This window comes from Grus americana, chromosome 24, assembly GCF_028858705.1.
Source record: "Grus americana isolate bGruAme1 chromosome 24, bGruAme1.mat, whole genome shotgun sequence".
Taxonomy (NCBI): Eukaryota; Metazoa; Chordata; class Aves; order Gruiformes; family Gruidae; genus Grus; species Grus americana.
The window spans coordinates 4589660-4616086 of NC_072875.1; the positions used below are offsets into that span (position 1 = coordinate 4589660).

General features: G+C 45.6%; 1 protein-coding gene across 1 annotated transcript in view; it reads right to left on the minus strand.

Moving 5' to 3' along the window:
- Window positions 1–3496, minus strand: part of LOC129196231 (zonadhesin-like) — a 51509-nt gene extending 48013 nt beyond the window's left edge. The window contains exons 1-4 of the mRNA XM_054803373.1: window positions 3388–3496; window positions 2511–2598; window positions 971–1159; window positions 354–462 (exon numbers count right to left, since the gene is read on the minus strand). The gene's annotated coding sequence lies outside the window, so the exon portion shown is untranslated. The remainder of the gene's footprint in view (window positions 1–353; window positions 463–970; window positions 1160–2510; window positions 2599–3387) is intronic.
- Window positions 3497–26427: the final 22931 nt, after the last annotated feature.

Consider the following 26427-nt stretch of genomic DNA (forward strand, 5'->3'; position numbering starts at 1 on the left):
TTCTGTGTGCAAAGAGAAAGCAAAAGCTTCCCTCGTTGCTCAACAACACTTGCGCATTCAGGTGTACTAGTTTATGTCCCAAGGCTACGTCAGCTGGACCTCCCCCATAAACCCAGCAAGTGCGATGACTATTAAAACCAGCTGTGATTCTTGGTGTTCTCTCATTTTCATTCTCTGCTTTTCATGAAGGGCATCTGCTTTATCTCAGGAATTAATTTTTAACCTCTAGTTTTACTGCGACACAAGGAGCCTATTTCTGTTCCAATACTGCCAGCTAAGTTTCACCAGAGCAAAGTGTCTCCTTAAGTTCTAAGGTTTCATGACTATAGAAGATGTTCGTGAGATATACTTACCTGCTGGGCAGGGCTGGCATAGCAGAGTGTCTTCAGTTGAGAAAGAACCAGGAGTGCAGGTTACACAATGAGTACGGCTTGGATTTGGCTGCTGACCGGCCAAACAATGCTAAGGGGAAGAAACAAATTCATACCACCAGAAGGTCTAAAGGCCATTGCTGCCCCAAGCCGTGTCCCAGGGAGGCCTGAGTCAGGAAAAAGCCCAGGACTTAAATCTATCTCATGCCTCCTCCTTCTCTGCCCTCTTCTCCCTTCCCAGCACCACTTCAGCTCTGTTCTCCAGGGACAATTTCTAGAAGCAAAAATGGCACTTCCAATTCCAAACTTCTGTGGGTCCTCAGCTGAGAGCTTTACTGGTGGCAGGTGATCGGAGCACTAACGTTCTCAGAATTTAGATGAGAAATATTTATTTCTCTTAATACAGGCTACTTGTGGAAGGTCTTAGATCTACTATACCACTGAAGTGTCTTGAATGCTTTTCTTTGATGAAGAAAGGTCCGTATCCTACTATTAAAACAGGGAAGCCTGTCTTCCCTTGACAATATGTTCATGTTCAGGCCCTGCCTCTCCCAAAGAATGAAAATTTGCCCTTGGAAAATAAGATGCTCATTCTGTACCTCTCTGCTCCGTCCATCTGGGCAGACGTATCTCTCTGGACATTCCTGACACTCCAACTCTCCCTCTGGTGAATACTGACCAGGACCGCAGCTCCTCTGCACACCACTACGTGGATCACACGAATAGCCATCTGGACACGCACGACACCCAGCTCCACTCTCTAGGCTGAGATAGCCATTAGGACAAACCTGTAGTGAGATCGCAAAGAACATCACAGAATCTCAGAATGGTAGGGATTGGAAGGGACCTCAGGAGATCATCTAGTCCAATCCCCCTGCTGAAGCAGGATCACCTAGAGTAGGTTGCACAGGATCGGATCCAGGCAGGTTTTGAATATCTCCAGAGAAGGAGACTCCACAACCTCTCTGGGCAGCCTGTTCCAGTCAAGACAGACAACATCCTCTGCTCTCCCCTCATCCACATAGCCAGTCATGCGATCATAGAAAGCTATCAGATTGGTCAGGCATGATTTTCCCTCGGTGAATCCATGCTGACCACCCCTGATAACCTTCTTTTCCTCCACATGCTTACTGATGACCCCCAGAATGAGCTGTTCCATCATCTTTCCAGGGATGGAGGTGAGGCTGACTGGCCTGTAGTTTCCTGGGTCCTCCTTCTTGCCCTTTTTGAAGACTGGAGTGACATTGGCTTTCCTCCAGACCTCAGACACCTCTCTTGTTTTCCATGATCTTTCAAAGATGATGGAGAGTAGCATAGCAATAACATCTGCCAGCTCCCTGAGCACTCGTGGGTGCATCCCATCAGGGCCCGTGGATTCGTGGATGTCGAGTTTGCCTAGATGTTCTCTAACTCTATCCTCCTTGGCCAAGGGAAGGTCTTCCTTTCTCCAGACTGTCTCTCCTACCTCCAGGGTCTGGGATTCCTGAGGGCTGACCTTAGCAGTAAAGACCGAAGCAAAGAAGGCATTCGGTAACTTTGCCTTCTCTGTATCCTCCATCACCAGGGCACCCACCTCATTCAGCAGCAGGCCCACATTTTCCCTAGTCTTCCTTTTGCTGCTGATGTACTTGAAAAAGCCCTTCTCGTTGTCCTTGACATCCCTTGCCAGATTTAGTTCCAAACGGGCCTTAGCCTTCCTTATTGCATCCCTACATACTCTGACTACATTCCTAGATTCCTCCCAAGTGGCCAGTAAGATCCACAGAAACGTATTCTTTGCATGAATAGTGTAAACCAGCAGTTTCAGACATCCTCAGCTCAAGTGCCAGAAAGAAAGGATCTTGGATTGTTTTTGAAATCTGGCCGACATACTCTGGAGAGCTCCCCGCACGTGCTTTTCACTGTCAGTGGTGTTAACAATGAATGGAGGGAGTGCTGCTTGCTGTCTACCTGGAGGAACAACCTGCTTTCTCTGAGCTAAACCAGAGCCAAATACAGTGCAGGAATTTCCTGAAAAAATTCAAAGCAGACTGCAAAATCCGGGAAGACACCTGAAATCAGATGGTTCAAAATACATGGCAGTAGAGGCAAAAAGCACTACTTTACCTGCTTACTCTCTTCCCCTCTCCTTGAGCTTACCTGGCAGGCTGTGATGTCTGCTTGAGCAGTAAGTTCATTGGCTGTTCCCAGCGGGCATTTCCTTGGAGCTGCCTGACCCCCGGGGCAACTGGATCAAAAATAAAGAAGTTATAAAATTATTTCTCTGCATACAAAACAGTCTTAATGATTTTCTTCTGAGGAAGACAGAGCACACTGGCAATGATACACCAGAGTTTACGACCACTTTCCAGCTGAAAATGGCTCATTTAGGTGCTGGGTTCAGCACCTCTGGAAAGCAACCACCACCCCCCTGCAGCTCTCCGTTCTTTGTACCCAGACTTCTCTGTTCTCAGGCTATCGCTCTGTGCCCAGCTTATGTCGCATTTTCTGACGTGCATATCAGTAAGTAGCTGGGACACAGAATGAATTTTCCAGGGGAGTATTCCCTGCACTGGGGGCCAAAGACACCTTGTATTCTTCTTTCAAGCTGAAAATCAGCTGAGATGCTGCTGCTGCCACAAATAACATTCCTGCCCCTCCTAAATACACAAATACACAAAATCTGTCCTAAACAATCTCAAAAGGAATCTGGTTTTGTACATTCCCACAAACACAGAGACTGTCACACATTTTACTGAGACTATCACACTGAAGAACAATCACTCCCGCTGTCTTCAAGGAGAGCTGTGAGTGTCAATTGCTGCAGAAAGCCCTGGACAGCATTTTAAGTCAAAGACAGCGGTTTTCCTCATTATTGATCTCTAAGGGACTGGCAGTACGCTTTGTGCCCCACCACCTGATCTGTATTACAAGACAGCTTTAAAAATATTCTCAACATAAAAATGATGTCCCAAATGTTTAACTTTCTTATTGCAGGAGTATAAGTGCCGAGCAGGAGGGAAGGAAGGAGACTTACTAGAAACCTGTCGGACATTCCAAGCAGTTGCCAGCTGTGTAGTAATGTCCCTGCCTGCAGTCTATGAGACAGTGGGTCTGGCAGTCTATGCTGTGATTTGGTGAGAGGGAAGAGCTCCCTAAAAGAAAGCAAACGAAATAAGTTTAAGGTATGGTGAAAAAACGTTCAAGACTCCAAGCTAAATGACTGGTTATTATTACACCATAATGTAATATCTGCACAATTTTGTCACTGGTGTTAATAGCACCAGTACTACTAATACAATCATTTTTATTGTTAAGAACAATATTTTGCCTTTATAGAGAAGCGGTGTTTATGAATGGGACGCAGCACCCCACCAGTATAGTGACTAAAAGAGAAACAAGAAATATTCTAAGCCTGTCTTGTTAAGAAGGAAGCTTAATCAGAAAATCTCATGATCCACAGTCAAATAAGCTCCTTGTTATCATTATTACTGTTACACCTACATGAATTAGTTGACTTGTCAAAGCCATAAATAATGTACCAAAGCTGGAAATAAACCTAACTTCTTGGGTTTTCCATTCATCAACTCTATTTCCCTGGCCATTATCACATTCACTCTGAAGTTTTGGTGGCTAAAATTAAGGTAAGGTTTCTCTTCCAGAATTAAAATCTGTTCCCTTAAAATGTCTATGTAAATATTCTGACCACAAAATTCTGGGGGGAAATCCCAGTAGGCTTTAGATAAACACCCCAGTTTCAGAAGTTTTATCAAAGTAAACCAACTACCCTCTGTAGGTAGCAGAGAGCCTTTCTCATGTCTTTATCATCTTTTGAAAAGGTCACATTTTGTTTGCCAAAAAGTTGAAAACTTAAGTTTTCAAGAGAGCGCAAACAGCACAGTCTGATGGAAACAGCCAAGGCATGAAGGAGGTACTGTACTGCTGTGTAATCTCAGCCAAGATACTTTATCTTTCTCTACTTCAGTTATCCAATCTACACAGTCAAGCAATTTTACCTATCCCTCTTTAGTAAGTTTCTTGACATCCTGTTCTATAAGAGAAAGGTAATTAATCCTTGACAAAGGGTAAGATACCTGAAAACTGAACTTAAAAAATAGAATGAACACTGAGTCACTATTTCCCTTTTTGCATTTCCTACTTTCATTTTGCAAGCCTATTAGATTTAGATTCTAGTGTGCCACCGTCCTAATGAATTTGTTTTGAAAAGTGAGCTTCACTATGGCAACCGCAAGGATTTCACATGATGCTCTTCACGAAGGGCATCTCTGTGTGCCTGTACCCGAGTAACAAAAAATGAGTGTGTGTGTGTGTGGGAAGAGAGTTCCAGGGTTTGTTTTTTCTTCCATCTGTTCCATACTCAAAGAAGTACCTTGGCATTATTATTATTACCCCAAAACACTGACACTTTTTTTTTTCTGTCTCTAGAAAATTAAAACCTCTTGGTGAATGCATCCCCCCACCTTCTCTACCTTTTTTCTCCCCTGAATGAACTCCTAAAAAAGATCGTGCTTTTAAAAGAACGGCAGCCACACTCATCAGTTTATAACCAGAGTGAGCTAAACAGCTGCGATCTCATAATGCCTTATAGCTTTCAGAAGGTTAAGTGTCAGTACCAATTAAAAAACCAAAACAATAAAGAAGGCTGCCTATATGAGAAAGTTACCCACTCACCTCTCAGGAAGATCCTAAGGCTACAGAACAAAATCAGCCAACTCAAAGCATTAGCCATGGGGGCTAGTAAACAGTTCTTAAAAAAAACCCGAACAAACAAAGCAAAAACCAACCTCAGAGCTTAAGTTTAAAACGTTTCTCGAGCATCTGATGTTGCCTTTGTTGAAGCCCAGTGTAACCAAATCCCTCCCAGGTAATCACTTTCCAATACAGCCAGAAGTGAAATGAACACCGAGCTGCAGAAAGAAGAGATGGCCTCAGAGTTAATCCCATGGAAACTAAGTTACTGAAGCTAAAAAAGTGAGGAAATTCATTTGAACATGAGATAATGTATACCTCCCAAGCATCCACCAGGCAGGGAGCTTGAAAGTGTGTTTGTCATCATCTTGCAGATCTGTCTGGCTGCCCAGCAAGATGACCCCGTGGAAAGGACCCTGCAGGGTGACAAATGTCATCTTTTTATTCCACAGCTAGGTGATATATTCCCTGCTTGCAAGCTATTTGTTCTGCAATTTTAGGTTCTTCTTGGAATTTGAAAACCTAGATAAACTGTTCCTAAAAGAGGATTATCCCTTGTAATGTCCATTATCCACTAGCTAATTTTTCCTTTTGCAAGATAAGTCTCTGATAATGCAACAAGGGTTAATTTCATCAAAGCTACAGCAGTGCTGGGGAGCAAACAGGAATCATAATTCTACTGCAATAGTAAACGAGCAGATTGTATCCTGAAACCATTTCATGAACATGCAACCACAGAACTTTTTCAACACGTTCTCGTACTTTCAGAAATGAAAAACACAAAGTTCAGCACCTGATCCAACAAAGATCAGAAAGAGAAGTTCTCTTCTCTGTAAGTTACAATATCCTCTCTTTGTTCCACTTTATAACTTCCCGGAAGCCAGAGACCAATGAGGGCTTTACAAATAGTTTGATTACTAGCACTAGGAAAAAAATTAATCTCTTCTGTTCTCCAAGTTTCACACCGACGTAACTGTCCAGGAGCCAGCTCAAGGTTGGTTGTGGCCTCACACGAAATTATTGGGGAGCACTGCTGTCCGAAAACCAAACTGATCCTCCTTCTTCCATGCCACTGGAGTGTCTATAAAGAAACCTGTACAACTATTGATGTGTCTTCTCATTTCTGCAAGCCTTTCAGAAGGCAGAGAACAACTGCAGAGGTCAGTGAAAGCAAAGCTCCTGTTGGGAAGGGCAGTCATGCCACGCACACAAGGAATTTCACTCAACGGCCGCCTAACTTCACTTTCTGAAAAATGATCTCCACAGTTTGGACCAGAACATAAAGTGCGCATTACCCTTGAATTAAACAAGGATTTGTTTGTCTTCCTAATGGAAGATTATGTCAGAGCATCCCTAGCCAGCAGGGAGCAGAAGCTCTAACCATCGTGGCTGAATGTCTACAAAGAGGCCTCACGTCTCTCTTCCTAACTAGCAAAGCACTATCTGTTGCACTTTATAAAGTCCTTAATTAAGCTCCTCCAGTAGAACTCACATGTGTCTGTTTCTTCCTATTCTACAAACAATTCCCGGAAATCTCTGCAATTATCTTATATTACAGACAAGAATTGCCAATTAAAACCTAGTCAACACAGCGTAAAGGCAGGCACCAGGCCAAGTGCTTCTAATTTTCTTCCTATTTTCAACCTGCTTGTCCCTTGTACTTCAGAAAGTTCAGAAAAGATGGAAGATGCAATAGAAGGCAGAAAAGATAAGGAAAAGGATTAGATCCACTTTGTCTCATTTCCAGTTCCCTAATTAACTATGAAAATCTCAGATTTATGCAGAGGTAACTCACAGGTTGAATGCACCCCTGTGGCAAGTGCTAGAGTAAGGCAAAGAAGGATCTGCTATTTAACTGCAGTCTCATTTGAGGGATGAAACAGTGACCTCATGCTCAAAGACAGTTCTTCTTCCTCTGATCAGCCGAACTGCAGCTCTCAGAGGGTCAGTGACTTGCTGCATGTCACGCAACCAGCTACTATAGCATGAAGCCATTGAGGCTTCCCAATTCTGCACTCTAAACCTCTCAAAACAGGTTCTGACATCCACTGGATCCGCACCGATTTTGAATAAGCCTGCTTCCACTGCCTCTGCCACAGTGACTCCTGGTGTTAGCACAAAGAAGAATCTGGGCTGATGTACTTCTCTTCAAGTGCGCTGCTACAGAAATGAGAGAAATGAGAAATTCTGCTGTGAGAACAGCAGAACAACCTGGGACTCCAGGACACTGTGATTTACCTTCATACAGCAGCATCATCATTCATCTGAAACATCGCAAAGCCCTGTACAGTTTACATTGATGGTAAGCCACAGCTATCTATTCCTGGCTATAAAGAAAACAGAGCCTTGCTATTATTTCATCCTCTTCTGTCAAGAAACAGACAGACGCAGATTGAATTATAAATCTAGGCTGTTGGACTCACTGCACAGAAACGCGAAGACAACTCCAGCAAGGAAAATAAATAGGCACGTCCTTTTCTCGGTTGCAGGCGTTGGAGGCCTACCAAGTATCAGCATATTCATTCCTCTAGGATACAAAATAGCTCAGCTTCCAGAACTGACACGCTCGTCTTCTCTCCCCCAATGACTTGACTATTGCTTCAGCAAACCTGACTGTATTTGAAAAGGCTCCTCTTTTTCCTGAACTGTTTGGTCAGTCCTAAAGAAACCAGTCAGCCCTGTAATATTAGTAGTCCTTTACAAAACAGGAAAGCAGCATTCTTCTTGATTTGAACACCAAAAACCTGTTCTGCTCGCCTCACTGCCGATAGTAATAAACTCCCAGGTGCGTAAGCAGCAGCACTACCTACCTTAGGGCAGGAAGCTTGCCGTCCTGTAGTGAATGCACCAGAAGGGATGGGAACGACTTTGAACCTTGCAGAAAGCTACAATCAGTCACCATGAAATTAGTTACTGTTTCCACGTAGGCAATTTTCCTCAGCCATCAAACCTGATAAAATGTCCATTTTCTAAATAAAAAATACGCAAATACCCAAAACTGCACATCTCATTTCACCTACAGCAAGTCTTTCTAGGGGAAGAGGGGAACGGAGGCACAGAAAGCTTAAAACTGGGGGAGAGGCAGGAGCTGGAAATCACATTAGGAATAGTTTTGTTACTCATTTGTATAGACATAAGTTCTAATAGTACCAACAGCTTATTGAGATTTCAGCGGAAAAGGAAAAGGTCTGTTGCTTTGAACCAAAACCCCTCTTAGTTCTTGTACAGCAACGGCAAGTAGATTTCAACTTAAAGCTACCACTTTGTCTCATAAAACAGCAGGAATGACAGGGATGGGTAAGAGTGGAGCCTCCTCCCATCTGCTTCCCCCTCTCTCTTTTCTTTCTTTTTTCATTCTTATTATGCAGATAGTGCTACTCAGAAGCCCATAGATTAATACATTAAAATTCCACTTTTAGAGCTGTACAGTCAGGGCTACGTCTCTTTTGCATGCATGCATACATAGACGCCTCATAAAAACCAAATACGCAAAGTCCCTTCTAATGACACCCATAAACCGCGTGCGTAATTCACCGTGGGCTTATGGGCTGCTATAGCGCTCCCCTGTATGTGTGTCCCAGCGATCCGTTAACACCTCGGGGAGAAAAACATGGCTGAATATCACAGAACAACAACCCTTGCCAATACAGAACCTACAGACATACTGAAGTGATACAAAGGCTATTTTCCTGTGGTACAGTCCAAGAGCAAGTTGAGCACTGACAACAAAAAACATGAGGTTTAACGTAGAACAACTGAGTTCAGTGACATGTTAAATACATCTCAGCACCATCACCGCCAAGGTGCCAACATGTGCACAACATTAAGCCACCCCTCCCAGGCAACTGAAAGTTCATCCCTTTCTGCATGCATCTAATATCAAACCCTTTTGATCTCTGTTGCCCATAACCCTTCACTGTCAGTTGTGCCCAGCAGCAATGATAACTCTTGGTGTCTTCCAGTTCCTGATCAACATCACACAGAGATCTGGCATCAAAAAGGACATCTGAAATCACACCCGACAGCTAATGCTGCCTTCTGAAGTTTCCACCGCTGCAACGTTAAACAGGGCCTGGAAGGCCTAGGGGGAGGTGGCTTAAACATATTTGGGGCACTGCCGAAAAGTAAATAAATAGAGAAAAATGTCATCACTGATGTTGACTAAGCACTACTGTGTCTTGCTTCAGCAGAAGGATTGCATTGTAAACTCAGCAGAATCAAAGCTGACGCTTCAGAAAATGAACCCAGTGAAATGGGGCCAGTGCTTAACTACGGAACCAAGCTAATGCTGAAATTAGCTGGAGGAAGCAGGACAAGTGTGCAGAGGGTTTGCCAAAGAGACTGGGGAAGCATTTTTGAGTATATAGAATAATAAACAGGGTTGGCTACAGCTCCATTGTAAGCCAGGGCAATCCCAGGCTGGAATGAGCCAGCACTATGGAAAATATTTTGGAAAAAGCAACAACACAGGGATGGCATAGCTTCACTATAAAGCATCCAAATGCTCTGTTTAGACTGTGTGGTCTAGTCATTTGGTTTCTCCCTGAGCAAACTTCAAGGGCCCCTATCTTTTGCCATCTCTTGTCCAAGCTAAGGTAGCCTAGGCATTCCCTGCTAACAAGCACCATAGTTTTGATAGACAATGGTGCCCAGAGGTTGACACAGGATCACAGAGAGCAAAGCACCATGAGCAGTGCTGAGGACCATGTTAGAAGCTGGGACAGTTTAGAAGCAGGAAAGGGCTGAACTGACTAAAAGTATCAGGTGTGAATCCCAGACACAGGGATTAATTCCATTTCCACTGTTATCAGGCTGGGATAATAACATACTTGCTACCAAAGTGGTGTCTGCTTCTTTATCGCAGGAGACATTTCTCATTTTGTGTTTATAGTACAACAATAGATCTTCATTTATTGCTGTTGGTAACAAAACAAATGAGAACCTCCAACACCTTATAGCCTTTCCCAGTAAAGGCTCACTAATTTTGAATAAAGCAACATTTCCCAACCCTGTGAGCAACAAAAGCCCCTTAAAACCTGTTGCAGAACTGTAGCATGAAATTAATGATATTAGCTTGGCTTTTATTTTTAAAAAATAGTAGCAACCCCTCCCCCCAAAAAAGTCTATGGAGAGTTCATATGGCAAACTGTAGCAGAAAAGCTAAGCATCTCCAAAACCATCCCTCAGGAAGTTCTTCAGGCTGAATGACTCACAGCAGAATGAACAAAATTAGACCCACAAACACCTTCATTTTACTTCCATTACAGGAGACATTTGAATACTGCCACACGTGGCTTGAACAATGGGCAAAATAAACGTCTGCCAAGTAAGAGCTATGGTGTAAGCAAATCTAGATCTGTTGTTTCAAAGTATATCTGATAATCTGTAAATATATATTATTCTTTCATCAGTGCCTAGAAGTTTATTTCAGTTGTTCAGAAGGAACATTACCTCAACATAGACTCTTCTGTAATAGTGTAGCCCCGTTAGTGTGCTGTATTATAATGCTTCTGGAATCGCCATCCTTGACAGCAGATATGTATTTGTATGTACGTTCCTCTTTTCTTTACAACAGGACTAGAAACATGGTAGAAGCAGACAGAATACAGGTAACATGGTCATTTAATTTTAAGAAATAAGGGATTAGAGATGGAACAGAAACACTACTGCCAGTTGAACACAACAGCTGAGGGTGTTTCTCCTCCCTTCTCTCCACCTGTATGTGCATAGGAGAGGGTTCATAATGGGATAGTCTGAAGGCATGTAAATAGTACTAGGAAAATGTGGCTTTGAACAAAGAACAGGAAAAACACTTATGTAAATGCATCAAGTAGCACACAGTCCAGAAAGGTTCACAAGTTCAAAGGCTCCTAACAGCACCAGATCTTCTTTTGAGACCCTATCATGCATTTTATTGGAAAACAAGATTGCTACTACAGCAGAAAAGCAGCCGCTGACTCAAACTTGACATTTTATTTGAAAGCACCCCCCACCACCCCTCTTGTCTTGCCTATATGCTTAATACAATCATACTTCATCCTGCAGTAGGTACCAAAACCAAGGCCACAGCATAATTGTCTTAGATTTAAATATTGGTAAGAGCGTGGCAGCTGTGCCTTCAAAAAGGAAGTCTCCTCTTCCAGAGGACAGAGAAGCTTAAAGCTTAGTGCATCCTCTTGAAATCAGGATCAATTCTGTCATCCAGAAGCAGAAGTAACTCTTTAAACCCTGCCAAGACCTTGCAAAAGGACTTAGCTAGGGAAATTGGACCACGTCTGAAGGCTCCGAGGCCAAACTAGCAGCTCAAATGCCAAAGCCTAGAAAGAAAAAGATTGAAGCGAGTGCCAGCAACAGAATACAAAGTGACTGCAAAGAAATCTGGACAAGAAAAAAAAAAGCCTTTCATAACATCAGGCTGGTAATTTATCAAAAGCTGCAAGTGTTATATTAAGGGACCTCACATAACCCATCAGAGGTATTCAATGATTTCTCAGTCTCTTCATCCTAAAGTACTGAAAAATTAGATGCTTCTAATGGAATCCTCAGATTAAAGCAACAAATGGCTTTAACAGGACAGAAGAAACATGCCCATCCAGGAGGAGAAACTTCAGGCTAGTCATATCCCATCTGGAATTTAACTGAAAGTCAGAAATATTAAATATGCATACAGTATCTAACTGGCTGAATGCAGAGATACAGAACATGCTACAACCCTTCAGGCAGCGCAGACTTTGTCAAAGATGATCATAGCACTATCATCATGCACCTACCTGGTATGCCCAAGAAGGTTTCCTCACCATACATAAATCACATTTCCAAGGGCTGTGTAAATTATATACTCATCCACGGAGTCAAGAGCAGAGTCTGGCCTTCTACAATGCAGGCAGATTAACAGGTTAGGACACAGTTCAACATGGAGCTCCATGCAACTCAGCTGTTCAGCTGCCTCATAACAGGTTCTTACAGCAAAGCAGCGTGAAAGCACTTACCAAGGAAAGGGGATGACCTTGGGCAACTGATGCTAACCCATTAGTTTCTTTCTGCATTCATGTCCTATCATACCACTTCCCTGAGACTGGGACAAAAGGACATTTATTACAACTAAATCCATATCAGAAAATACTGCCTTTAGCCTCCTTAAACTAATGTGTACCACCATGGGATCCTGATTTCAGGGTCTTTTCAGTCAGTGGCTTGGACTCATTTTGCAACTCTGGACAAAGACACTTGCGTACTTATTTATCCCTGGAAGTTTTATATAGCCTGCATTGTACAAGTACAGTCTGAGTTAAAGACATGCCTTACACATCACCTAGAATTGTTCTTTAAGAGCAGAAACAGGGTTAGATATACACTGCTGATTTATCCTCCGCAATAATGTGCCTGAAAATCATTACTTCTCATTTCCAAGCTTAAACACCTGGATAGATATTTCACTTTATTTTTTACTGTTTGTAAGAGTGTCAGACAGCTTTAGCAATTATGAAAAAAGTACTTGAATACCTGTCGTGGTTTAGGCCCAGCCAGCAGCTGAGCACCATGCAGCTACTCACTCACCCCTCCCCCAGTGGGATGGGGAAGAGAAATATAATGAAAAGCTTGGGTCGAGATAAGGACAGGGAGAGATCACTCACTAATTATCATCACAAGCAAAACAGACTGAACTTAGACAGGAGATTCATCTAATTTATTACTAAGCAAAACAGAGTAGAGGAATGAGAAACAGAATCAAATCTTAACACACCTCCCCCCCCACCCCTCCCATCTTCCCGGGCTCAACTTCACTCCCGGCTTCAAACCTTCCCCCCCTCAGCGGCACAGGGGGACGGGGAATGGGGGTTACGGTCAGTTCAGCACACATTGTTTCTGCTGCTTCTTCATCCTCAGGGGGAGGACTCCTCTCATCGTTCCCCTGCTCCAGCATGGAGTCCCTCTCACGGGGTGCAGACCTTCAGGAGCAAACTGCTCCAGCGTGGGGTCCCCCACGGGGTCACAAGTCCTGCCAGCAAACCTGCCCTGGCGTGGGCTCCCCTCTTCACGGGTCCACCGGTCCGGCCTGGAACTTGCTCCAGCGTGGGCTTCCCACGGGCCGCAGCCTCCTTCAGGTGCCTCCACCTGCTCCGGCGTGGGGTCCTCCACGGGCTGCAGGTGGAATCGCTACACCCCCTCATCCTTCCTCCATGGGCTGCAGGGGGACAGCCTGCTTCACCATGGCCTTCACCACGGGCTGCAGGGGGATCTCTGCTCCGGCGCCTGGAGCTCCTCCTGCCCCTCCTTCTGCACTGACCTTGGTGTCTGCAGAGTTTCTTACATCTTCTCACTCCTCTCTCCGGCTGCAAAAACCTCCACAACTGTTTTGTTTTCCTTCTTAAATATGTTATCACAGAGGCGCTGATTGGCTTGGCCTTGGCCAGGGGCGGGTCCATCTTGGAGCCGGCTGGCATTGGCTCTGTCAGACACAGGGGGAGCTTCTAGCAGCTTCTCACAGAAGCCACCCCTGTAGCCCCCCCGCTACCAAAACCTTGCCACGCAAACCCAACACAACACCTTAAGGTTGGTGCAGTTATGCAGACTCCATTCTTTCAAGTGTTTGAATTCAGACCTCTTTTCCATTGCAATAGCTTCTGTTAGCTTTTGCCACTGACTTTCTGAATCTCAACCCTGTTTCCAGGGGGAAAAGTAACACAGTCTCCAGGGCTACATGCAGTCTGGTTATAAGGAATCAAAGAGATGAAACTTCTTCACTTGCCTTAGAGGCAGCTCTACAGTTATTGTTAAAATAACCTATTTTTTTGAACAAAGGCTATGCTGCATATAATAGTGTTTCTTCTGTGCTGTTGAGTCACTGTCATTCAGGAAGCAGCACTACACAAGGACAAAATTTAAACAGGAACACATCTGATTGGTAGCACTTAATAGAGAAACTGGGTCCAGGAAATCCTGTAGAATGAGACATGAAAAATCTCCATTTCTAAACTCTAGTACTTCTCATTGAACAATTCTTCCTTCAACAGAAGCAAAGATCAAGATGATATAGCAGGGAAGAGAGTTCTAGTACCTTCTCAGGGCCATTACATTTGTTTACAAACAAACACATTGCCCAGTGTATTCTCTACATGAAAGTCCTCATGAGTCAGGGCAGGACCTGCATTTTATACCTGGGATACTGAGGCACACTTGATGTAAACAAAGAACAACTTTTTTGGGGGGATGCTATCACATGCTAACCTAGGTACACACCTAACCTTTAAGGCATTTACAACATACTATTGTAGTTTGACAAGTCTTCCAAACAGATTTAAATGATTTGCCTTAAATTGCAGACAAAAGCCACCTGAGTTGAGCAGGTTCCACTCCTTTAGACAACCAGTTATCTTCCAAAAGTGGCAGTACCATAGGAAGCAACACAAAGCTTCTACAGATCTTCCTTTTAGAGCCTTGCCTAAGATGACAAAGAACATACAGCACAGCAGGAACTGAACTCATCTGAGACCCAGAACTTCCTAATTTCAGGATCTCCTCCTGTTCAACATGCACAAAACATTTCTACATGTAAGCAATTCCATCTACTATCACACCATAGTACCTAATTAAATGCATGAGATTCAAACACATATTACCCTATTAACCCCCAAAAAGCTGTTTCCATCCAGAAATAGCATCAAAACAGCCCCAAAGTAGACACTGTCAGTGAACATTTAACCCACAAAGTGCCATATCTTAAAAAGTCTTTCCTCTGTTCTCCTTTAAATGCCAGAGTGCATATTTGTAAAGCAGCATTCACTCACAGGCTAAAAGACTCCACACAGTCCTTCAGAGAACAAGTAGGTAAAGTTAACTTTGTTCTAAATGTTTGCATATACATTCAGACCCTGTTACATTCTCAGTTGCAATGTACCAATATATCCTCCCATTCCCTCCCTCTTGATACTCTTCCATTATCCCTCCCCTTTCCCATGCTCACTTCAAGCTGCACATGTCCCCAGGAAACCACTGCAGGAAGCTAAGTACTAAAATTATAATTAGTAGCCAACTGTCCCACAGATCTTTACTAGTTCAGACCACCCCAAACTATGTCTTGTAAGACAGACTTGTAGTCACGCCTTGAGGTAACTGTCTTATTTCTTCCTCCCTTCCTCTTTTCTTTCTAAACCCAAGGTTTCGGTTGTGAACCAGACCATAGATTTTTTTAATCCCTGTTTAGCCTAGCATGAAATTGTTTTCCAGGTAACAATTAATTCTGCTGCAACTTTTCCCCCTTGTTGGGTAATTTGCTTTGTTTGAGAAGACCATGCTAAACCATAGCCTCCCTGTTATCAGCAGTGTCATAACAGCTGTGTCAAGCCCTTTAGCATCTCCTGTCACAGCCTCTCTCACTAGTTCCTGTGTGGTTGTGGTGGGTTGACCCTGGCTGGAGGCCAGGTGCCCACCAGAGCCACTCTCTCACTCCCCTCATTCACTAGACAGGGGAGAAAAAGTACAATGAAAAGCTTGTGGGTTGAGATAAGGACAGGGAGAGATCACTCACTAATTATCGTCATGAATAAAACAGACCGAAATTAGGGAATTCATCTAATTTATTACTAAGCAAAACAGAGTAGAGGAATGAGAAATAAAATCAACTCTTAAAACACTTCCCCCCACCCCTCCCATCTTCCCAGGCTCGACTTCACTCCCGGCTTCAACCTTCCCCCCCTCAGCAGCACAGGGGGACGGGGAATGGGGGTTACGGTCAGTTCAGCACACATTGTTTCTGCTGCTTCTTCCTCCTCAGGGGGAGGACTCCTCTCATCGTTTCCCTGCTCCAGCATGGAGTCCCTCTCACGGGGTGCAGACCTTCAGGAGCAAACTGCTCCAGCATGGGGTCCCCCACGGGGTCACAAGTCCTGCCAGCAAACCTGCTCTGGTGTGGGCTCCCCTCTCCACGGATCCACAGGTCCGGCCAGGAGCTTGCTCCAGCATGGGCTTCCCACGGGGTCACAGCCTCCTTCAGGTGCCTCCACCTGCTCTGGTGTGGGGTCCTCCACGGGCTGCAGGTGGAATCTCTACACCCCCTCATCCTTCCTCCATGGGCTGCAGGGGGACAGCCTGCTTCACCATGGCCTTCACCACGGGCTGCAGGGGGATCTCTGCTCCGGCGCCTGGAGCTCCTCCTCCCCCTCCTTCTGCACTGATCACGGTGTCTGCAGAGTTTCTTACATCTTCTCACTCCTCTCTCGGGCAGCAAAAGCGCTCTCTAACTTTTTTTCCTTCCTAAATATATTATCACAGCGGCGCTGATTGTCTTGGCCTTGGCCAATGGTGGGTCCGTCTTGCAGACGGCTGGCATTGGCTCTATCAGACAAGGGAAGCTTCTAGCACCTTCTTGCAGAAGCCATTCCTGTAGCCCCACCCACTAGCTAAACATTGGCACACAAACCCAACACAACGCTCCAAAATTTAAAGGTCCAGCCCCTGCTCGCAGGCCAAAGGTGCAGGCCACAAAAAGGGGGGCCTAGCCTCAAACCTCCCTCAGCGGCACTCGCACAGCCCCACTCACATTGGGGCTGCGGGCTCACCGAGCCGAGCAAGGGCTCGACATAACGCCTCACATCACTCACGACCAAAATCAGCGTCCATCCTCCAAACTGGAAACGTCGAGCCCCTGCTCCCAGGCCAAAGGTGCCAGCCCCAAAATGCATGCCTGGCCTCAAACCTCCCTCAGCAGCCCTCGCACAGACCCACTCCCATTGGGGCTGCGGGCTCGCCTGTCCGAGCAAGGGCTCAACATATCGCCTCATGTCACTCGTGCAGGCTCCTTTAGGCATCCAAAAACTCTGAGGTGCGACTTACGATCTCTCGCTTTCCATGTGCTATGAGATTAATAAATGAAAACATCCAGCCCTGCTCCCAGATGAAAGGTATCCAAAAATGCCAAGGTGCAACTTAGCATCTCTCTGGCCACTTTGCGGTTACAGGCTTCAAAATTTGAAGATCGTAGAGATGCTAAGTCGCCCCTTGCAGTTTTTGGATGGCCAAAGTAGCCTGCAGCCCCAGGGTTAGTAGGGCTGTGACTGGGGCCATGGTAGAGGTTTCAGGAAAGAAACGGCATTCAGAGCTGGGACCTTTTGTGTGGGAGCAGGGCCTGGACGTTTCCAATTTTAAAGCGCGAAGCTGGAAAATGGCCATAGAGAAGCTAAAGTCGCACCTCAGAGTTTTTGGATGCCTAAAGGAGCCTGCAGCCCCAAGGTTACTAGGGCTGTGAATTGGGTGATGGTTGAGGTTTCACGGAGGAGAGGCTGGACGTTTACATTTTGGAGGCCGGACAGTGATTCGGGGCGAGAGGAACATAAGGCGCTATTTCGAGTCCTTGCGCATCTAGGCGACACCGCAGCCCCGATGTCATCGGGGCTGTCCGAGAGCCGCTGAGGGAGGTTTCAGGCCAGGCACCCCTTTTGGGGCTGTCACGTTTTGCCTGGGAGCAGGGCCTGGACGTTTTCAATTTTGAAGCCTGTAGCCGCAAAATGGCCTAAGAGAGATGGTAAGTGGCACCTTGGCATTTTTGGATGCCTAAAGAGCCTGCAGCCCCAGACTCACTAGGGCTGTGAATGGGGCCATGGTTTACGTTTCAGGGAGGAGGGCCCGGATGTTTACACTTTGGAGGCTGGACACTGATTTGGGTTGAGAGGGACGTAAGGAGCTATTTGGAGCCCTTGCGTGTTGGGGAGCCTGCAGCCCCGATGTGTGTGGGGCTGTGTGAGGGCCGTTGAGGGACCTTTCAGGCCAGGCACCCTATACACAGGATTAATTCACATCTGTTACATAGAGCCTTCTTCTAAGCAGCAAACAGGCTTCTCTATAGTCCTTGGCATTAGTAGGTTTTTTTTCTCTCTGCTTACTGTTGGCAAAACTGGGGTGCAATCAAGTAAAGCAATTGGCTGAAGTAGCTCAGCAACTGATTTTAAATGTGGTGGTTTAAGGTTTTTTTTTTATAAAATGTGTGTCATTCCTTTGGGAAATGCCAGAAGAAACAAGCCCGTGTATTACAAAAAGGGCAATGTTTTGATTTGGAGTTAAAATTCGGCAGTTTCACGGGAGCCTCTTCTGTCCCTTCTCTCTGATTCCTTGCTTTTTGCTTTTCCTCCTCCTTTTTTTTCTGGAAAAAAAATCAGGAGTTTAGATTGACTTTTTTTTTGCATAAAAGCTCAAGTTTGGAATTTTTCCATAGAGTTTGGATAGATAGAAAAAAAGAACGTCTTCAAACTTAATTGCTTTGACATTTCTCTTCCTCAAGTGCTGATACAGTTGTAGAATATCAAAGCCTGTGTTCAGGGTGCTTTAGCGTGCATGTCCTGGGAGTGTACAAAAGCAATCCTCCAAAATGGGGAAGGCTGGGCATGCATCTGGCAGAGGCCATTACAGCTCTCCACTTTCCTCCTCTGCTTGCTAAAGCAAACAAGAAATAAGCCTGCTCATATTTCCAGCTAGTGATTAGAGGCTCAGCTTCTCAAAATTGATTAGCTGCTTAATTATGTCTGAAGATACTGCCTTAGTTGTTCGTGCCATCTGAGCTTAGCTAATGTTCAGCCCCCAGAATCAGGCTTTGAGTCCTGGGGAACTTTTGAAGGGTCTGTAGGTTTGACTCATTTCACATCAGCATGCAAGAATAAATCATGAGACTAGTTTGAAGCCAGGAATATAAAACCAGTTGCTTGTGGCATAGTACCCTGGGGGGATACGGATGGCTTGGGTAGTAGCTGTAGAATCCTGTTGTCATGTCTGGCTTGCTACTTGACCCTGGCAAGTTCACCATGCTTGGCGCTCTGTTTTTTTCTTCAGTGGAATGGGGGTGATATCTGCTTTCCAAAGCCTGGTTAATTAGAAACTGGAGTGTTTTGAAATCCATCTTCACCAATGCTTTAGTGAATGGTATGTTTGACAGATGATACATTTCATGTTCTTGTCAGCATTTATATGAAGGAACTGCTGGACTAGTTTGGTTTTGGGTTTTTTTCATAGAATGTCCTGAGTTGGAAGGGACCCATAAGGATCATCAAGTCCAACTCTTGGCTCCACACAGGACCAGCTGAATCAGAGCATATGACTGAGAGCATTATCCAGATGCTTCTTGAACTCAGTCAAGCTCGGTGCTGTGACCACTTCCCTGGGGAGCCTGTTCCAGTGCCCAAACAGTTTCATGTTTCTGGACCCCTCCTGTTTATAAATTATGAATGCTGTGAGTATGGTTTACTGTTTGTGAGTAATTAGCCCGTGGTAAGGCAGGCACTGATGGGGGAAGTCACGATACCCTCCTGTGACTCCCAGAGGTGAGCATGGATCCATCTCTAGAGGGACTGCCCATCTCAGGGATGCCTGAACATGCTGCACCTGGCAGGCCATGAGTGCCGAAGGGCTCCTTACAGCCATGGGCAGGCACGTGGCAGGACTGCTCCATGCTGTGCAAGGCAACTGTTGAGCTTGCCCAGAGGCACACACTGAGGTTAAAGCACTGGGCTGACTCTCTCTTGGCACTAAGACTTCACCTGCACTTGGCTTTTCTCCAACTTTGTGTGTAAATATGTACAGCTTGGGTCTGACCTTTTTGAAATGTGCAGGGCTTCATCCCAAGCTCTGGATCTGAGTGATACACCCAGAAAACCACAATATCTGTAGGGAAGAAAGAGAATGTGATCCCAATTCCTTATGTTCTTTCTTCCCCTTCATGATAGGGGCTTTCAATCAGTCTTTGACAGAGCCTCTTTCCCGGTGGTGTTATTGTGGGTAGATGCAAATCAGCAGAGCTTCCTTCTAATTTGGCCAGTTTGGGTTTTAAGCTTCTCACTGTCTGGTCTGAAACTCCAAACAGGCATGTCTACTCCCTTCTTTCCCTTACCACTACTCCATTATTCATCCTCCAGGAAATAAGATGAAAGAAAGCCGGAACAAGGTCATTTAGGCTGCTATATTTGAGGGTGGGAGCAGAGCAATGCTATGCGGAGAAATGTTAATGCGTGTGCAGAAGCAGAGAGCAGAGGTTGCATCTATAATAAAACCCACAAAAAAGCATAGTCCTATGGTTACAAAGTGATGTGCTTAAAAGCCAGGAATTGCCAGAAAAGAGATTTCTGGTGAATCTCAATTTGCACCTTTGTACATATGCATTATGATGATCTCTAACTGTGCAGCTACATTATTCTTTTCCAAAGCTCCCAAACTGTCTCGCTTGGTGTGCAGAATGGGTCATGTTCACCAGCTCAGCATCTATTCAACAACTTTTCTTTGGTGTCATGTCTGTCCCTGTGTTACTTAAGTCCTGCGCCTGAAAAAAGAATGGTTAACTTGAAGCCTCATGGGCTTTTATGACATCGATTGTTATTGCATCTTATATGCTTCACAAACAATAAATAACCCCTCTGGCTCGTAAGAAGGGGCATTTCATGATTTTGCTGATGGCCTGTCTGCCCCTCAAAACCTACTGTGAAAATTACTCTATTAAGTTGCGTTTCAGATTCAGGGATCTAACATGACCAAGTACACAGCCTCAGCCCTTCAGGTATTCAAAACATGGCTCTTGCAGCCCCAGGGTAGCAATTCTAAGCGCTCAGCAGTTCTGCAGACCAGACCACAAAGTCTCCCATCAGGCACCCAGAAAATGCATCTGAACAAATATCTGAGTAGTTTCTCCCTGCCCATAGCTCAAAGTAGCAGTGGTTTGAGGTGGTGCCCAGCTCCTGTGGAAGCTGGCTTGGCAGCTGGGGTCAGCAGCAAGAGAGGCCTCTGCCTCCCCCACAAGTGGCAGAGCTCACTGCTGAGTGAGGATGCTGACTGTTGTGTTCCTCCTGAAGGGTAAAAGGATGTCTGAGGTGGAAAAGAAAAGTTTGTGGATTGGGGGTTTTAGTGGCTTGGGTTTTGCTTTTGAAGTTGTGTTGCTGTTGAGGAAAATATTTTCCACTTTAAAAAGTGGTCCTTATTTGACATTGTTTTCTTTTCCAAAAGTTTCTTTCACATAGGGAAAAATGAGAAAGTTTAGACCAGCTTCTCTTTCTCTTGCTCTGCTGCAGAAATTGGTGACTGCTCTGTAGCATATTAACGTACCTTCTCTACTCGACTGTACTACTCAGCAAGCATTGGTTGGAAAGTTGTTGCATTATCAACACCCTTCCACTTTCTCTGTATTGGTGAAACATCAGTGGCCAGCAGAGTGTTGTATTCATGTCTGTGGAGGGATGCGTGCACATATTTTTCTTGTGCAGCCCCAACATTCCTGTCTTTTGCTGTAGATGGGACAGACCATGCTCCAGTTCCCACCCTCTTGGGGCTAGATAAAGGGCGAAAAGCTAGCAGAACTTGAATTGGATTCAGAGAAACAAACAAAAAAATCCTTTAAGCGAGGTGATTGAGAGCCCCTCAAAAAAAAAGCAACTAGAAGAAGGCTGAAAAAAAATAAAAGATGCTAATGAAGTAAATGAAACTTGTGAAAGGCAAGCATTGATGGAATGGAGAGGGGCAAGGCAGATGTCTTCCCATCCTCAGGCCTCAGCAAGGCCTGGCCTCTGTGTGTATTTCTGCTGTCTGCCTGCCTGAAAACCTGGCCCTGTCTGGCACCTTTTTTTTAATTTTTATTCTTGTGTTTGAATTTGTAACTCGAAGTGCAGCAGAATGAGGTTCTCCTGGAATATTACTATGGAAGTCATCTGCCCTAAAGAGTGAGTGACATGGAGGAGGGGAGACTTGGTTTTTACCTGCATGTCTATGTATTACCCTTCTTATTGTACTTAGCTCTTTTGTGTTACTGCTTTCCTGTGGCATTTCTGCGTATCAGTTTGCTTTTAGTTATGTTTGACACTTGTGGGTCAGGAACAGTGTCTCCCTAGATCTATCCTGAGAACATCTCACTGTGATTTTTGAGTAGTCTAGAGGTGGAGAGGAGATGGGGCTGCTGTACACTGCTGAGGTGCAGAGCACAGATAGAAGCCCTGAAAACCATTGCTGCCTCCTCCGTTGGGATGACACAGATCACCCACACTTCCTCTCTGGGAACGTGCCAGGTGACTTGCTCTCATGGAAGCTTTCCAGGTCTCCAATCTTCAACCGTTCATGCAGTTTGAATGATGCATAAAGTTCCAGCACTTGCTACAGTCAAATATTCTTCTCTAGCGTCTTATATCTTTAAAAAAATGGATGAATAAATTTTTTACTTGAAAAACTTTCCCCTTGGCCTTTGTGCAACCTGTTTCCCCTTTCTAAGCTGTCATACTTTCTGCAAATCTTGCATCTTTCTTCTAAATATACAATTGCCACTAGGGTTATCTGCCCTTTTGTACAAGGATCTCATTCTTTCCTGTTGCCTTTGATATTTAGGAGGGTAACTTTTTTCTTTGTCCAGAAAGGCGGCAGCCTCGTTGACTATATCTGGCTGCAATTAATAAATTCAGTCAAGCTGTAACAGTATGCTGTGCTTCTGGGGAGATTTACCTTTCTCTTCCCCTTGTCCCCTATTAATCAGCCTGGCAAAGCTTCTTCTGTGATGCTGGAGAGTCATTGGATGGCATAAGAGGGAGCATGTTGGGTCTGCTACAATGGGAGTGTTTGTACATGGGGGCTGTGGCAGCTCAGGCCCCTCCTTTGTGAATGAAGGTGGTCTCCGCTGTGGGACCTGCAGGCAGCTGCACTGGGGCTGCAGAACAGAAGGGAACTGGGGAGTGGTGCTGTGTAAGTGTCCAAGAGAAATGCCGGGGTGTTGCGTGGTAAAGCAGGAGTCTCTTGTGAGATTCTGGGACTTGATGGGCTTCTCTTGTCACAAGTTGGGGAGAACTCTTGTCCCTTTCTAGTACAATGACTTCCTTGGGCTAGGAGCTGAAGCTGCAGTGTTGCTGGCAGAGGCCTGATAAGTCTGAGCACTTGCAGGGAGGGAAATCCACAGTGGGAGATGTAAGGACAAGACAGATTGGACGCCAGCTCTGCAAAAAGTCTGAGGGAGGCCTGTGTTGGGCCGAGAGATCTTTCCAGACAGGTGATAAGGCAGATACCGTAAGAGAAGCCTGTCTTGACTGCCAATTTGAATTATGAAGTGCAGACATAATGTCTGAAGTCAAGGGTGTCTGTCTGGAGGCTGATGATTTACTTTGGTCCACTGGGGCAAGGAGGGATCAGTGGCTCTGAACTTCAAAGATCAAGACGCTTCATGACAGAGTTGAGGGAATTCTAATTTCACTGTGCATTGTATCAAGCTTTCCCCTTCTTGCCACAGGACAGCCCATACCTTATTTAATAGATGCTTTTCACAGGTTGCATCTTCACTTTGTGCTCTGTAGCCTGTAAAATTAGTGATTGAGCGGTGGGGGTGTAGTTAGGTCACACCACAGGACAAAACAGTTCCAGCTGCCTGTGGCAGTTATACTGTGTGTGCCCAGCAGCAATGCTGGACCATGTAACCCCCCCCCGCCCCCATGTTTAAGCAGACAGTGAGGGATCCCTGGCAAGGTTTCCTCAGGACACCCAACCCTTTCCCAAGAGCATTAAGGCAGAACTATTTGTGTTTCTGATTCCTGTTCCTCCCTGACTGCTTGAGCTGTCGAGATCCAGTGGCAACTCAACCAGTGGTTGGGCAATGTGCATCTCTAAGTGTCTTGTTGACGTACATAAGGCATGGATCCGCAGTGTGAAAAGCCTGTGCTGGATGTACTGCAGTTGGGCTGAAAAGCATTGCCTGCAGCAGGATGGTAGGCAGATAAACTGCAGCTGGGTGGGAAGATGGGGCAGGGAAAGTTGAATTGTTTGGGCTTGTTGTGAGACTCCAAGAGCCAAAGTTATAACTTGGAAGAGCTATGTTACAGGCTGAAGAACCTTCTTTTAAATGGTACCTCTTGGTGTTGTGCCCCTTAACTGTCCTGAGGGCTCTGTCCCACTGCATGCGTGCACCCGATGGACAGAGGACAAAAAAAAAAAAAACACCCTTCAGGAAAGGGTGATGAAGTGATTGCAGAGGGATAGGTGGATGGTGGTGTGCCAGTTCGTGATGCAGAGCTGGCTCAAAGCTTTGCCACAAGCAGAGCTAAGGGCAGGACCGTGCCCTCTCTGTTCTTACCACAGGGGGTGAGAGGGTGTTGGATAGCATTGGAGCAGGGAGCTTGCTCCTGCTTTCCCTGGGAGGATGAGAGGAGCAGAGAGGATTGCTTTTTCCCATCTGTTTTGGTTGTTGCTGTTAGCATCCACATCACTAAATGCTCCCTCAGAAGTAGCTGGTCTGGCTTTCCTGGGCTGTGGGTCTGATGCTTTGCCATCCATGATATCCTGTTGTTTGAGGTGATGGCAGGCTGTTCTTGCACTGAGCACTGCTTTAGCACCAGGAATGCTAATCTAGGGGATTTGTGTGATCTCCCCACATCCCTCCCTCGTTCTTGTGACACTCTGCCAAACTTCTGTCAAGCCCTGCTGGAGAGGGGCGCCAGAAGCCTCCCAACTTGGAGGGCTTCCTGCCTGCAGGTCCCTTCACAGGGGCAGGAAGATATCAGCCGTCCTGCTGCCCTGCTTGGGCCTCGGGGAAGGAGTCTGCCTGGATGCTCAGCCCCTGATTAGTGCGAAGGTGAGAAGCTGAACCCAGGCTCGTGCCCAGCCCTGTGCTAGGAAGTGAGGTTCAACAAGTTGCACCCTGTGTGCTGCCGTTGCTGTGCGTGTGTGGATTGAGATGTGTTTGCATAAGCTTTGCTCTGACAGATGCTGGGCTTGGTGCTTGTGGCTTGGGGGGCATCTTCTAGGTTCGTAGTCTGATAAGCCATCTTAGCAGGGCATCCTCACCGATTGGAGGAAGACAAGGGACAGACAGCATCTTCCTGGCTTTTCCAGTATTGGTTGCTGCTTCTGGATGACTCTTCTAGTGTTGAAGCAAACGTATTGTAGTGTTCTTCTAGGGATGAGGTCCTTGAACAGTTGATAGCTTCTCTGAAAAGCAGCAGTGATCTGCCTAGGTCTGTAGTTCGCTTTTCAGTTTGGATGCTTCAGCATTAGTGGTAAGTCAGCCTTCTCGGCTGGGTGCTCTGCGTGACACCTGCAGGGTGGCGTGGCGTTAGGGAGACAAGCGGAGCTCCTTAGGAGACTGCGTGCATGCTGCAGGAGCACCGAGTGCTCGGTATATTCTGTTTAAATATGGAAGATTCCATCCCTAGATATCAGGAGCTGGAAACCTGAACAGAAATTACTAGAACGGAACACAATCCTTTGAAATGGTCTATAAAGGGCTTTTAGAGGCAAATGTGGTTTAACAGCGCTACCTGGTGGAAGCACTTCAGAAAAATCGATCTTGTGCTCAGGGTTTTACCAGTCTCTAGACACACTCTAAATCTGTCCTTCTCCCCTCTTCCCGGTCTGCTGTGTATGTACCAGAGGGTGCTACTTGGGACAGGTTGTCAGAGACTGTTTTGGAGTGTTTTCATCTTTTTTCCTTTTCTTAAAGCAGCGGGAGGGGAAATAAGGGTGTGCAACTGAGAAATGCTGTCAGCATTGCTTGTAAGCAGAGTCCTCGTTTGGTGTGTTGTAAAACACCAGCTGATAACTTCTGTGCTCACTGTGATCTTGTTATTAAAGGAAATGCCCTTGTTGGCTGGGAAGGCACGGCCCTGCTTTTGAAGTGTTTCAGGCCAAAGCAAGCGGGGAGATGATGTGTCAGTTTTTTGTGGGGATGCTCCATGAGGCAGTGGGTTTGGATCTCCGCTATTCCCTTACCCACCAAACCTGAGTCTTTTTTTGATAATCATTGACAATTAATGTGCTGTGCAGAATACCTGTTGAGCTGTCACAAAAACTTTAGTTAAGATGTGAATTTGTCTACTGGACTTGAGGAGAGTAATGATTTTTGTGACTGTAGTTGTGTGTCCTGCCTTTGCTGGCTTCAAGGACAATTTCAGTGTTAGTAGCATTGACAGATGACTCTTCATCAGGCACATACAAGCAGGGGGGGTGTGTGTCATATGGAGATGTGGGAAAGCCTGTCTGATTCTTGTCCTAGCTGGGATGTGGCAACAGTGTCTGTGACAGTGCTCACCAGAGGAAAAGCTTGCTGTCTGCTGCTTTTAGCTTATCAAGGCAGCGGAGAGGTGTTGCTCATACGGAAATGTAGCGTGGCACTTGGTTTGCAAGGCAGCCTTTGAGGTCCCCCTGTCCTGTCTGTGTTGCTGTGGAACAGCAGGGATTCCTGCTGCCCAGCAGATGTGAAAGAGCAGAGAAGGGGGGGTTGCTCAGCTTGCTGGTGGACCTTTCTTACAAAGACACAAGTGTTTTGCTGACCGGCTGAATGTGTGCTAATAAGTAAACCTGGATTGTAAAGTAAGGCTTTGGGAGCGCGCGAGGCAAAGATTTCAAAAGATGGATCTAACATGCATACCTGGCAGCA